Source organism: Lepus europaeus, chromosome 2 (genome assembly GCF_033115175.1).
Source record: "Lepus europaeus isolate LE1 chromosome 2, mLepTim1.pri, whole genome shotgun sequence".
In the NCBI taxonomy this organism is placed as follows: domain Eukaryota; kingdom Metazoa; phylum Chordata; class Mammalia; order Lagomorpha; family Leporidae; genus Lepus; species Lepus europaeus.
The window spans coordinates 17,288,297-17,301,527 of NC_084828.1; positions in this window are offsets into that span (position 1 = coordinate 17,288,297).

Genomic DNA, 13,231 nt, shown 5'->3' on the forward strand with positions numbered 1-13,231 from the left:
AGGCTTACAAATTATTGTATTATAGACTCTTGATGTATCAATCGATGCTACAAATACATGAAAAATTCAACAGATTTATTGTTATGGCCCTTGTCTATATTACGAGGGTCTTTTTGCTTTTTACTTGTTAAACTTCTTATTTGGCAAAATCTTAAGGATACTTACTATAATGAAAATTTAAAATATGTTATCTCAGAAACCAAAAAAGAAAAAGGACAAGGAAGGAGGGTGGGAGAGAGCTGAGGGAACAACAAAGGGAATGTAATTATGGTCAGAATTGTATCTACAAAAACATTGAATCTTTTAAAAACTAATTAAACATTAAAAAATTAAAATATGAAAAAAAGTTACTAACATAGTTTCTAAAAATTTTCAGGATTCTCATAATTAAAAAAATAGTAAAACAAAAATCTCAGCTGACTTCACAGATAACCTTTTGAATATCATTTGCATTTCATGGTGTGATTTTTTTTTTGATGGTTTTCTCAGGCTGAATCTACCAACCTCTCTGAAATAGTTCATCTGTAAGTCAGCAACAAGGAGAGCTTGGATTGTGGCCCAAATTTCAGAGTATTTAAATCTCTTTCTGCACCTCCACCCTACTGAAATGGATCAGAGGGGTACACATACCTTCCTTGGAGAGAACTCATAACTTCTAGTGACTTCTGTTTTCTTAGCCACTGGTAAGCCAAAATGAGAAACTGAGGAAAGGAGATTTTGAAGGGGCTAAGTTATATTGATTTGCTAGGCCAGTGAATTCAATTTGTCCTTCAATCCCTGATCCGGTTGACCTCATATTCAACCTTCCATACTCCAGAGGGAACATGGATGCCTATAGGCTATGGATCTATGGAAACATAAACAATATTTACATGAAAAGAGGGCAGGAAAATGAGATTATCATTTCCTTTTTCAATTAAAAGTGACAGCTACAGTTATTTCTGGATCAGAGTTGAGTCTTGTCCTTAAGGCATTAAAAATGCGGATTTTTAAAATGACATTTTAAATGAACTGTCTCATGGACCTGTCACCCAGCCTACCATTCACTCTCATAGCTGCTTTCATAGCGCTAATATTTGGCTACCATAGCCACACCCAACGTCCACCAGTGTATTTGCATTTACTTTGGGGATCTTGCTTTGGAAATGCCCATTCTGGCTATTTGGGATGAGAAATGCCCTGATTTGTTTTGATATGCAAAGCCCAAGTTGAAATATACCCTGGAAATAGGGTGATTGCTTGACAATAATGGACTGAGGCAAACATTTATAATTCAAGACAACGCCACAGTGACTTCACCCTTGGCCACAGAATCTGGCTGTCTGGTTATGATTTGCCACCCACCTCTTCCTCTCTAATTACCAGTGAGACTTAATAGAAAGAGACCATTGAAATCCAAGCAAACTAAATGTATCAATTGTCTTTGAGACACGATCTGCCAAGACTCTGAGGTAAATTCTATCATTTCTCACATTTTGCCTGTTTCCCAGACTTGCCTTGAACTTGCAAGTCATTGTGGGCATAGTAGGGTGAGGGAAGGCTGTACTTACAGGATATATAGGACCCAGGCTTTATCAAGCATTTGCACTCACAGGGTCTGTTGGGAGAAGAGGCAAGTGATTCATACAACCAGGCAAGTTCAGGAATCCATGGTTTAGGATTTATCTAATTCTTTTGCCCTTTGAATACTGTAAGCTTAAACAAAGTGAGATTTACATGGTAGAAAATGCATACATCTGGGGGCCAGTGCCGTGGCATACCAGCTTAATCCTCCACCTGTGGTGCCAGCATCCCATATGGGTGCTGGTTCTAGTCCCAGTTGCTCTTCTTCCAGTCCAGCTCTCTGCTGTGGCCTGGGATACCAGAGGAGGATGGCCCAAGTGTTCGGGCCCCTGTACCCGCATGGGAGACCAGGAAGGAAGCACCTGGCTCCTGGCTCCAGATCGGCGCAGCTCTAGCCATTGCAGCCATTTGGAGAGTGAACCAATGGAAGGAAGACCTTTCTCTCTTTCTCTCTCTCACTGTCTGTGTAACTCTACCTGTCAAATAAATAAATAAAAAATCTAAAAAAAAATAAAATGCATATATCTTAACTGTATGGTTCACAATTTTTTTTTTTTTTTTTTTTTTTTTTTTTTTTTTTTTTTGGACAGGCAGAGTGGATAGTGAGAGAGAGAGACAGAGAGAAAGGTCTTCCTTTTTGCCGTTGGTTCACCCTCCAGTGGCCGCTGCGGCTGGCGCATCACGCTGATCCGAAGCCAGGAGCCAGGTGCTTCTCCTGGTCTCCCATGCGAGTGCAGGGCCCAAGGACTTGGGCCACCCTCCACTGCCTTCCTGGGCCATAGCAGAGAGCTGGCCTGGAAGAGGGGCAACCGGGATAGAACCCGGCGCCCCAACCGGGACTAGAACCCCGTATGCCGGCGCCTCAAGGCGGAATATTAGCCTGTTAAGCCACGGCACCAGCCAGAAGGTTTTGATAAATGTGTAACCATCATTCTATTGAAAATATGGAACATTTCCACAACCCCAGAGATTTTCCTCACCCTCCACTTACAGTAAGTTACCTATACCTCCAGGCTTGGGCAACCACTGCTCTGATTTCCATCATAGATTAATTTTACCTGTTCTAGAATCTCATACAAATAAACTCTTTCCATACATGATCTTTTGTGCTTGGCTTCTTTTGTTCACTATAATGTCGCTGATTTTCGTGATTTGTGTTGATGCACATTTCAGTAGTGTGTTTCTTTTTATTGCTGATCAATATTTGAGTGGATCTTCCTCAGTCAGCTCATCTATCAATCTTTTATACACATTTGGGTTGTAGATAGTTATAAGGTCTTAGGAATGAAACTGCTGTTGACACTCAGGTACAATTGTTCCTTCATATCTGCTGTTCAGTTTCAAAGGATATTTTCAGTATTATATCATCATAAAAATTCAGTACAAATGATTTTTTTTTTTTGACAGGCAGAGTTAGACAGTGAGAGAGAGAGAGAGACAGAGAGAAAGGTCTTCATTTTGCCGTTGGTTCATCCCTCAAATGGCCACCACGGCCGGCAGTGCACCGATCTGAAGCCAGAAGCCAGGTGCTTCCTCCTGGTCTCCCATGCAGGTGCAGGGCCCAAGGACCTGGGCCATCCTCCACTGCCTTCCCGGGCCACAGCAGAGAACTGGACTGGAAGAGGGCAACTGGGACAGAATCCGGTGCCCCAACTGGGACTAGAACCCGGAGTGCCGGCGCCGCAGGTGGAGGACCAGCCCAGTGAGCCGCACCACCAGCCAATACAAATGAAATATAACAACTATTTATATATAGCACTTCTACTGTATTAGATATTATAAGTAACCTAGAGATGGTTTAAAGCATTGGGGAGGATACACATAAATTATATACAATACTATGCCATTTTCCATAAGGGATTTGAACATCTCAGATTATCCTCACAGATAGTGGAACCAGTTCATGTGGGTACCTAGGAACAGTTGTACAAACACACACACATGCATACTTTAAATGTTATTTATTTGTCTAGAGGGAGAGAGAGAGGAAGTGAGCTCTTGTATATTCTGATTCACTTTCAAATGCCCACAATGGCCCAGGTTTTGTGAGCCTGAAGCCAGGAGCTGGGAGCTCAATCCAAGTATCTCACATGGGTCAGGACTCAATTACTTGAACCATCACCACTGCCTCCTAGGGCCTGCATTAAGAGGAAGCTTATTTCAGAATGTGAAACCAGGATTTGAACCCAGGTATTCTGATGTGGAATATGAGCATTTTACATAGTATCTTGACTGCTAGACCAAGCACCCACCCCTCTGTGAATATATATTTTCATGTATTTTGGTTAAATTATTCCTAAGATTAGAGTCATTGAGTCATGTATTAAGTATCTGAGTGGATTTGAAGTGATATTACATGGTGGTTTTAATTTGCATATTTCTAACCATAGGTTATCTAGAATATCTTTTTTTTTTTAAAGGCAGATTTAGACAGTGAGAGAGAGAGAGAGAGATAGAGAGAAAGGTCTTCCTTCTGTTGGTTCACCCTCCAAATGGCCGCCACAGCCGGCAGTGCGCTGATCCAAAGCCAGGAGCCAGGTGCTTCCTCCTGGTCTCCCATGTGGGTGCAGGGCCCAAGGACCTGGGCCACCCTCTACTGCCTTCCTAGGCCGCAGCAGAGAGCTTGGACTGGAAGAGGAGCAACCGAGACAGAATGGCCGGTGCCCCAACCGGGACTAGAACCCGGGGTACTGGCACTGCAGGCGGAGGATTAGCCTAGTGAGCCGCGGCACTGGCCCTAAAATATCTTTTTGTGGCTTTTTGACCATTCATATATATATTTTGTTATTCAAAATTTTTTTGTCAATTTCTTTCCTAAAGTGCTTTTTTTATTATTGGGTTTTAAGAGTTCTTTGTTTATGTCTTTTGTATACACATACACACGTACGCACACTTGCCAAATGTTTGCTTCCAGTCTGTGACTCGCCTTTCTTTCTTTTTTTTTTTTTTTGGTATTTATTTGCTCTACTTGCTTATTAGCTATACTTTCTTTATTAATATTTAGTTAATATTTAATAGTTGGCTCTGACTTAAAATATATCAAAGTCTGTTTAGAATCAATGTGATATAAACGTCAGACTTCATAGTACCCAGGTGGTACTTACCACTTTCCCTTGCAATAACTTTACCATGATGTAACTCTGTTTTCCACATGTTCCAAACTTTGTGCCATTTTTGGGGTGGCTGTCACATGTCATGTGAAAAGTCCATCTTCTTTTTGCTCTAAATAGTCATTCATTTTTAAGGAAAAATGTACTAATGAGAATAAAAACATGGCTCATATTTGCCCAGTATTATATCATAAAACACATAATAAAATGTATTTTACATCATAAAATACATATTTCCATTTCCAAGGATCTTGATTCTTGAAGATTTGAGTCTATGTCTGCATTACTGTTTTCTGCATCTTGAAGATGATCCTTCAGAACTTCTTTTAGTGCAGATTTGGTGCTAGAAAATTCCTTTGTCTTTTGCTTATCTTAAAATAACTTCAAAATCCTTACTTTAAAGGACATTTTCTCTTTTTTTGTTACTACAGTGACAATATACATTTATTCGTGTTTTGAAATTATGAAAACAATTTACCTTGATGACATTGTTCTTTGAATGTGCATAATTCTTTTTGAAATCAGTACATTCACATAATGATTTTTGTAGCTGTGATAAAATTCACATAATAAAAATTAATTTTAGTACACAGCTAATTATTAATTATATTTGCATTGTTGAGTAACTAATCTTAAAGAATTTTTTAACTTTAAAAATAGTTTCTATGCCCATTATCCATTTTCCTGTCTTGTCCAGCATCTATCTACCAATTTTCTTTTTTAAAAAATTTTTCAACAGAATATGTATTTTAAGGTAGCTATTGTTTCCTTTTGTAGTTCACAGATACAATTACAAGAATATAACGATACTTTCCTCTCTCCCTCTTTCTTTCCCCTTCTTTCCTCTCTCCCTTTCTTCCTCCTTCCTTTCATCTAAATTTTTGAGATAGCACATTTTAGATTATAGTCAAAGGAATAAATGCTCCACTAAATAACGAGCTCAACAAGTTAAAAATAAACAGACCACAGTTCAGTGGGAATATAGGCAAAGTTTATAAATAATAATTAAATGGAAAAAATGTCCACTCATATACAGTAAATTTTAACATAATCACAGATCATTAAAAGTAGCATATTCTGACAAAGATATAAAATAAAGTTTGACAAAGCTATTTTTGCAAGAATACTAATCTGCACAGGCATTTGTTTTTTCTTTTTAAATTTAGCTCCCACATATAAGGGATAGCATACAACATTTTTCTTTGTTTAATGAATTAAGGGACATTTTCAGTACATGCATTTCCCTTGTAGTTGTATTCCTGGTGCTGTTCATTACTCAATATAAATCCATGTTTTCATATGCTATCATTCCCTATCTACATTATCCCAATTACGTGACCAAAACACTTTTCTTGAATTCAGTTTTCTCATAACAAAATAAAGAAATAGATTGGATTATGTCAGAGATCCTAAATGCTATAATATTTCAAGACTTTTCCAAAAGTAAATTCTTACTACTTGGTTTCCTTGAATAGAAGTTCCACAAGTATTAGTATCAAGAAGTACTTTGTTTTGGAATAAACAGCTTTTTTTTTATTTGTGGATGATTCTCGAATAATTTTATTAGAATAATAACTACATCTATTCTGTTACCAGACAAAAGTGTTAAATCTTGCCTTTTTCTCTAGTTTGGCTGCACTTTGGTATCTAGGGGTTCATTCTGCTTAGTACAGAGAAGCCATGTTCTTTCACAATGTGTAGTCTAGAGCTGGCCACTTTGGTACTTGGTGTAGTCACATGGAATCATGAATAACTGTGAGTGCCCCAGCCACAAACAGCTCACAGCACCACATTGTTTGTTCAGTTGGCATAACTGGCTTTCTTCCTTGGGTCCCTGATTAGTGATCCCAGTCCTCACTGACTTCTCCACTCAGGAACTTGATGGTCTATCCAACTCTTTTTAGAATGCTTTTCTAGATGCTGTAGATTCTGAAGCATCATGGTCACTTGTGGAGATGGATATGAAACAGACCATTGACTTGGAACCTTGAGGGTATCAGACACATGACTGAGCATGTCACCACCTAGAAACCACTGGTGCAACCCTCCTTTTGCTGAATTGGAATTCCCCTTAAATGTCAGCTGAAAGCAGAAGCCATATCTGTTTTCATCCTTGTTCTCATGTCCTTTGTTTTAGATAGAATTGGGAGAATATGCCATGTCTTTTAGAGAGAAGTGATTGGTTTAGAAATGTGTCTAATAACAAACTGGATTGCTAAGATAATGTGGCATCTCAGTGGACAAAAGAGGCTACTTCACCCCATTATTCAAACTTGTTGTAGTTTACATTAGCAGAAACTTTCCATAATACTGGATAAACTCCTAATAAAATTTTTCTGTTTTTGTAAAGACTAGAAATGAATACTTTTGTTGTTATTTGTTCCTTTGTTGAAGAAGCGTCATACATCTCAGTTAATATAGCTAACAGAACACAGATAAGATAATATTTGTTTTCTGAGGTTCATAGTCTTCTAGTTTTTGCTTGATCATGAGTATGAAACTGCTGGCATGTGCTTGGCTCTGCAAGTTGGCATTTGAATTTTAAGAGACATTTTCTTAGATTTACTGAGTCATATGATGTTTATCTCAGATTATGCTTTGTGGGACTAGTAGTTCCTTAATGTTCTGTTGAATTGCATGTTATGCTTAGTCCTTAGCAACCCCAAACCAAATTAAAATCATATTACTTTAATAGTAACATTAATTATTGTTGATGATAGAGAAAGGAGAGCACCAAATTAATAACTATAAGCTATATTTTTTTAGTGAAGACACAGTCTATCCACACAGTGATTTAAAGGACTCCAAAAAGAATGCTTACTACAAAATAACAGAGATAAAATGAAGATTTTAATGGTAGCAAATGGAAAGAAATCCTAAAAGTTTTTTTTGGCTACTTTATTCTAGTATCATTGGGAGAGCTACCAGTAAGTGATAAAATGTAAGGCTTCATAATATCATCACAGGATCATGTGATTTGGTGAAGCGAATTCAACTTACGAAATGACATTAATTTTGCTTTGGCTCTAGTCATTATTTCAGTGTCTTTATACCAGTCTATGGTATTTATTTTATGTATTTCCAAATATATATATATATAACAGATATATAACAGAAAGTGTCTTCTCATAAACATAAAATTATATGAATTGTTTTAAATTTTCACAAACTGGAACCAGTTTATTAGCTACTGGGGTTGTCATTACAAGGAAGTATGATCTGGATAGCATAAGCTACAAAGATGTCTTGTCTCTTAGTTCTGGAGACCAGGGATTTGAAATCAAGGAACCAGCAGGATTGGTTCCTTCTGAGGGATGTGAGGGAAGATCTGTTGTAGGCCTTTTTCTGTGACTCGTAGATGTCTCTTCACATCATCCTCTATCCGTAGGTGTCTAAGTGTCTGTATCTCTTCTTTTGAGGACACTGATCATATTGGGTTAGAACCCCACATTAATTAGATTCTTTCAACCTAGTTACCTATGTCTTTGAAAAGAGTCACATTCTGAGGTTTTCGGGGTTGGATTTCACAGTAATTTTTTAATATTTATTTATTTATTTGAGAGGCAGAGTTATAAACACAGAGAGAAGATACAGAGAGTTTTCTTTCATTCACTGGTCCACACCCCAGATGGCGGCAGCAATCAGGGCTGTGTGAGACAGAAGCCAGGAATCAAGAGCTTTATCTGGGTCTCCCTCATGGATGCAGGGACCCAAAGACCCGGGCTATCCTCTGCTGCCTTCCCAGGCACATTAGCAGGGAGCTGGATTAGAAGTGGAGCAGCCAGGACTCGAACCAATGCCCATAGGGGATCTGGTGCTCCAGGCCATGGCTTTAAACCACTGAGCTGCAGTGCCAGCCCCTCACATTAGTTTTTTAGGGGAATGAACTTCAGCCCATTATTATCAGTGAACACAGGATACACCACCAAATGCTACTTTATAATTACCTCTTAAAATTTGTTTACATTTTCATTTTATTTGAGAGAGAGAGAGAGAGAGAGAGAGAGAGAGAGAATATCTCTCACCTGCTGGCTCACTCTTCAAATGCCCACAATACCACAGGCTGGTTCATTTCCAAACCAGGAGCCCATAATTCAGTCTGAGTCTTCCAGTAGGTGGCAGGGACTTAAGTACTGAGTTATCACCTGTTGACTCCCATGGTGCACATTAGCTGGAAGCTGGATTGGAAGCAGAGCTAGGACTCAAATCTAGGACTGCACTATGGGATATATCTGCTGAACCAAATGCCCACCTAGTTTATTATTAAAATAAAGCTAAGCTCGGCCAGCGCCACGGCTCACTAGGCTAATCCTCTGCCTGCGGTGCTGGCACTCTGTTGGGGCGCTGGATTCTGTCCCAGTTGCTCCTCTTCCAGTCCAGCTCTCTGCTGTGGCCCGGGAGTGCAGTCCTTGGGCCCTGCACCCACATGGGAGACCAGGAGGAAGCACCTGGCTCCTGGCTTCAGGTCGGCCACTTGGGGGATGAACCAACAGAAAAAGGAAGACCTTTCTCTGTCTCTCTCCCTCTCACTGTCTAACTCTGCCTGTCAAATAAATAAATAAATAAATAAAGCTAAGCTCAGAAACTTTATGAACTGATGGTAATTTTTCACAACTATACTGAAAATGTACGCTAGTCTTGAATGATATATATGCCAAGATGCTGTCAAAAATAGAAGTACTTGAGGACCAGCATTCTTATCCAAGCGTAGAGAGAAGCCATGGGGTAGTGTTCAAGAGGATCAGTGACAGATGAAAGACTAATCTTTCAAACCATATCAATTTACTTAGAAACTTTTGGGAAAAAAAGAGATGTGTCCAAAATATACAGTTAAGTGAGCTTCATGTGTTGTCTAATGATATTTAACTAACTTTGCTTTAATAATCAATTCAAAATAAGATTTGAAGTTCAATTTTGACACAAAACTTTTTTTATTTATAGTAGAGAGTGGCTTAAAAGTATAAAACTATGAACTCTGTGTAAACATACAAGTCATTAATCAAAGAATAAGTATCCAGAAATTATAAGAAAATATGCCAACGAATTCCTTTTGTAAGACATTCAAGTCAAACATATTTTTGTTTTTCTGGATATAGAGTTGCAAGTCATGAAAACTTGAACATTTTATTTTGAACAGTGAGATGGCAGAAGGAAAGACTATGAGGAATTTGAAATTTTTGAGTGACATTTTATGCATAGTAATTTTATACATAGTAACGTATTATAATGTATTATTACATATTGTATTAATATGTGTTGCACCATTCATCTTATAATATTTAAGTGATTATTCTACTTTCATACTTTTATCTTTCCTGTTATTCTTTTTATCTTTAAGGCACTCAAGAATTCCAAATACTAGAGTATTAGACATCATCAAAGCATTCCAATATTGCTGTTTCCAGAAAAAAACCCAAAATTTGAATTTTCTAAACAAGATTTATTTTTTATTTGAAAGACAGAGTTCAGAGAGATAGAGAGAGAAAAAGAGAGCGAAAGAGAGATCTTCTATTCTCTGGTTCACTCCCCAAGGAGTGGCAAGGGCCAGAGTTTGGGCAGACTGAAGCCAGGAGCCAGGAGTTTCATCTGGGTCTCCCACATGGGTGGCTGGGCCCAAGCACTGGGCCATCTTTCACTGTTTTTACAGGAGCCTTAGCTGGGAGCTGGGTCAGAAGTGGAGCAGCCAGGAATTGAACCACACCCTAATGGGATACTGGCACAGTAGGTGGCGGTTTAATCCACTGGGCCACAGCCTGGGCCCCAGAATTTGAATTTAAGACCTTTGAAATACATTTGTATCCAGAGACTGAATAAGGAAGTGCTACATGATAGGATGCTAGGGTGGCAGGAATCAGTGGATTCTTTGGACTGTGAAGAAATGACTTTTGCATGCCCCCAGAAGGCAGCGTTTGAATGCCTTTTACAGCAGAGAGAGAAAATTCATAGCATTGTTAACTATAGGTAGCATATCCCGGAACTTCTGTCAGTGGTTGGCAGATTGAGAGTCCAACAGTAAATAATTATGGAATGTGGAAGAGCGATCGTGATAGAGTTGGTGTTTCTCAAATTAAGCATTTTCAGTGTAAAATCAGCACCAAGTAGCATGTTCTTAGCATTTCAGAGAAGACACATCTTTACTGGCCCATGTTTGCATCTCCATCCTCGAGTTACGCTGTCTTCCCTTACTCCCTGCACTCCAGTCCCGACAGACTTACTTCGATTTCTCATCGTGAAACTATCTCCCATCTCAGGGACTTCGCACACATAATGCCTCTGCCTGGCAGGTTCTTCTTCTGGATCTTGGAATAAATGTAAGAATAGCCTACCTGAGCAGGACTATTCTGGAGCAATCCATTAGCCACCAAGTCATCATCCGTCCTGTCACCCTGTACTTCACTGACTCCTGTATATTGATGATGTATCTTTCTTGTTTATTTGTGACTACCTAATTGTTGGTGGCCACCTCACTGAAACTGAAACTATGAGCAAGATGTTATCTATCTTTTTTTTTTTTTTTTTAAAAAAAAAGATGCCTGGCATCTCATGACAAGAGCCTAGGGTGATTACTGATGCCATAAACAAGCGTGTCAATTTGTTAAGTCAACAACAGGGGTCACTGTGCACTTACTCCTCATGTAGGATCTCTGTCCTTAATGTGCTGTACATTGTGATTTAATGCTATAACTAGTACTCAAACAGTATGTTTCACTTTGTGTTGCTATGTGGGTGCAAACTGTTGAAATCTTTACTCAATATATACTAAACTGATCTTCTGTATATAAAGAGAATTGAAAATGAATCTTTTTTTAACTTTTATTTAATGAATATAAATTTCCAAAGTACAGCTTATGGATTACAATAGCTCCCCCCCCCAACTTTCCTCCCACCCGCAACCCTCCCCTTTCCCGCTCCCTCTCCCCTTCCATTCACATCAAGATTCATTTTCAATTCTCTTTATATACAGAAGATCAGTTCAGTATATATTAAGCAAAGATTTCAACAGTTTGCCCCCACATAGCAACACAAAGTGAAAAATACTGTTGGAGTACTAGTTATAGCATTAAATAACAGTGTACAGCACATTAAAGACAGAGATCCTACATGATATTTTAAAAAAATTAATTAATTTTCTATGCAATTTCCAATTTAACACCAGTTTTTTTTTTTCATTTTCAATTATCTTTATATACAGAAGATCAATTCGGTATATACCGGCGCAATGGCTCAACAGGCTAATCCTCCACCTTGCGGCACCAGCACACTGAGTTCTAGTCCTGGTTAGGGCACCAGATTCTATCCCAGTTGCCCCTCTTCCAGGCCAGCTCTCTGCTATGGCCCGGGAGTGCAGTGGAGGATGGCCCAAGTCCTTGGGCCCTGCACCCGCATGGGAGACCAGGAGAAGCACCTGGCTCCTGGCTTCGGATCAGTGTGGTACGCCGGCCGCGGCAGCCATTGGAGGGTGAACCAACGGCATAAAGGAAGACCTTTCTCTCTGTATTTCTTTCTCTCACTGTCCACTCTGCCTGTCAAAAATAATAAATAAATAAATTTTAAAAAAGTGTGAAAATGAATCTTAATGTGAATGGAAGGGGAGAGGGAGCGGGAAAGGGGAGTGTTGCGGGTGGGAGGGATGTTATGGGGGGGAAAGCCATTGTAATCCATATGCTGTACTTTGGAAATGTATATTCATTAAATAAATGTTAAAAAAAAAGAAAATTAAAAAAAAGATGTATTTATTCATTTGAAAGGCAGAGTTACAGAGAGACAGAGGCATAGGCCGAGAGAGAAGTCTACCATTGACTGGTTCACTCCCCAGATGGCCACAATGGCCAGAGCTGCACCAATCTGAAGTCAGGAGCCAGGAGCCAAGAGCCAGTAGCTTCTTCCAGGTCTTCCACAAAGGTGCAGGAGCCTGAGGACTTGAGCCATCTTCTATGGCTTTCTCAGGCCATATCAGAGAACTGAATCAGAAGTGGAGCAGCTGGAACTCGAACCGGCACCCATAAGGGATGTTGGCCCTGCAGGTGGCAACTTTACCTGCTATGCCACAGCCCTGGCCCCAACCTTATCTACCTTATAATCACCATACTTGTACAGCCTTGAATAATACTTGGCACATAGTAGTTTCTCACTTTGTATTTATAGAATAAATGGACATGAAAGACAATTATTTTACTGCCTACCTGCCCACCACACAGGTTAGCTCCTGTCCTGAGTGATATTTTGAGTACCCCATGGTGTAGAGGGCAAATTGGAATCCAACCTGGGGTGAGAAACTAGACTGGTAGTGAAGGATTTAACAATTGTGATATCAGAGGAACTGGTAACAATCAATTTGGAAAGTATTTGAATGGGAAATTGAAAAAGAAGCTACAAGGACATAATATTCAACTTATTAAAGTAAATAATTTCTGATAGTTTTGAACTGTCCCACATAGGAATAGACTAGTACCCCAGCACAAGGAATGTCCACATAAAGACTGCATAACTGAATATCAGGGAAGTTTTAGAAAGAATTTTGTAGGTGATCAAATTACTAAAAACCTCTACAGTTCTAA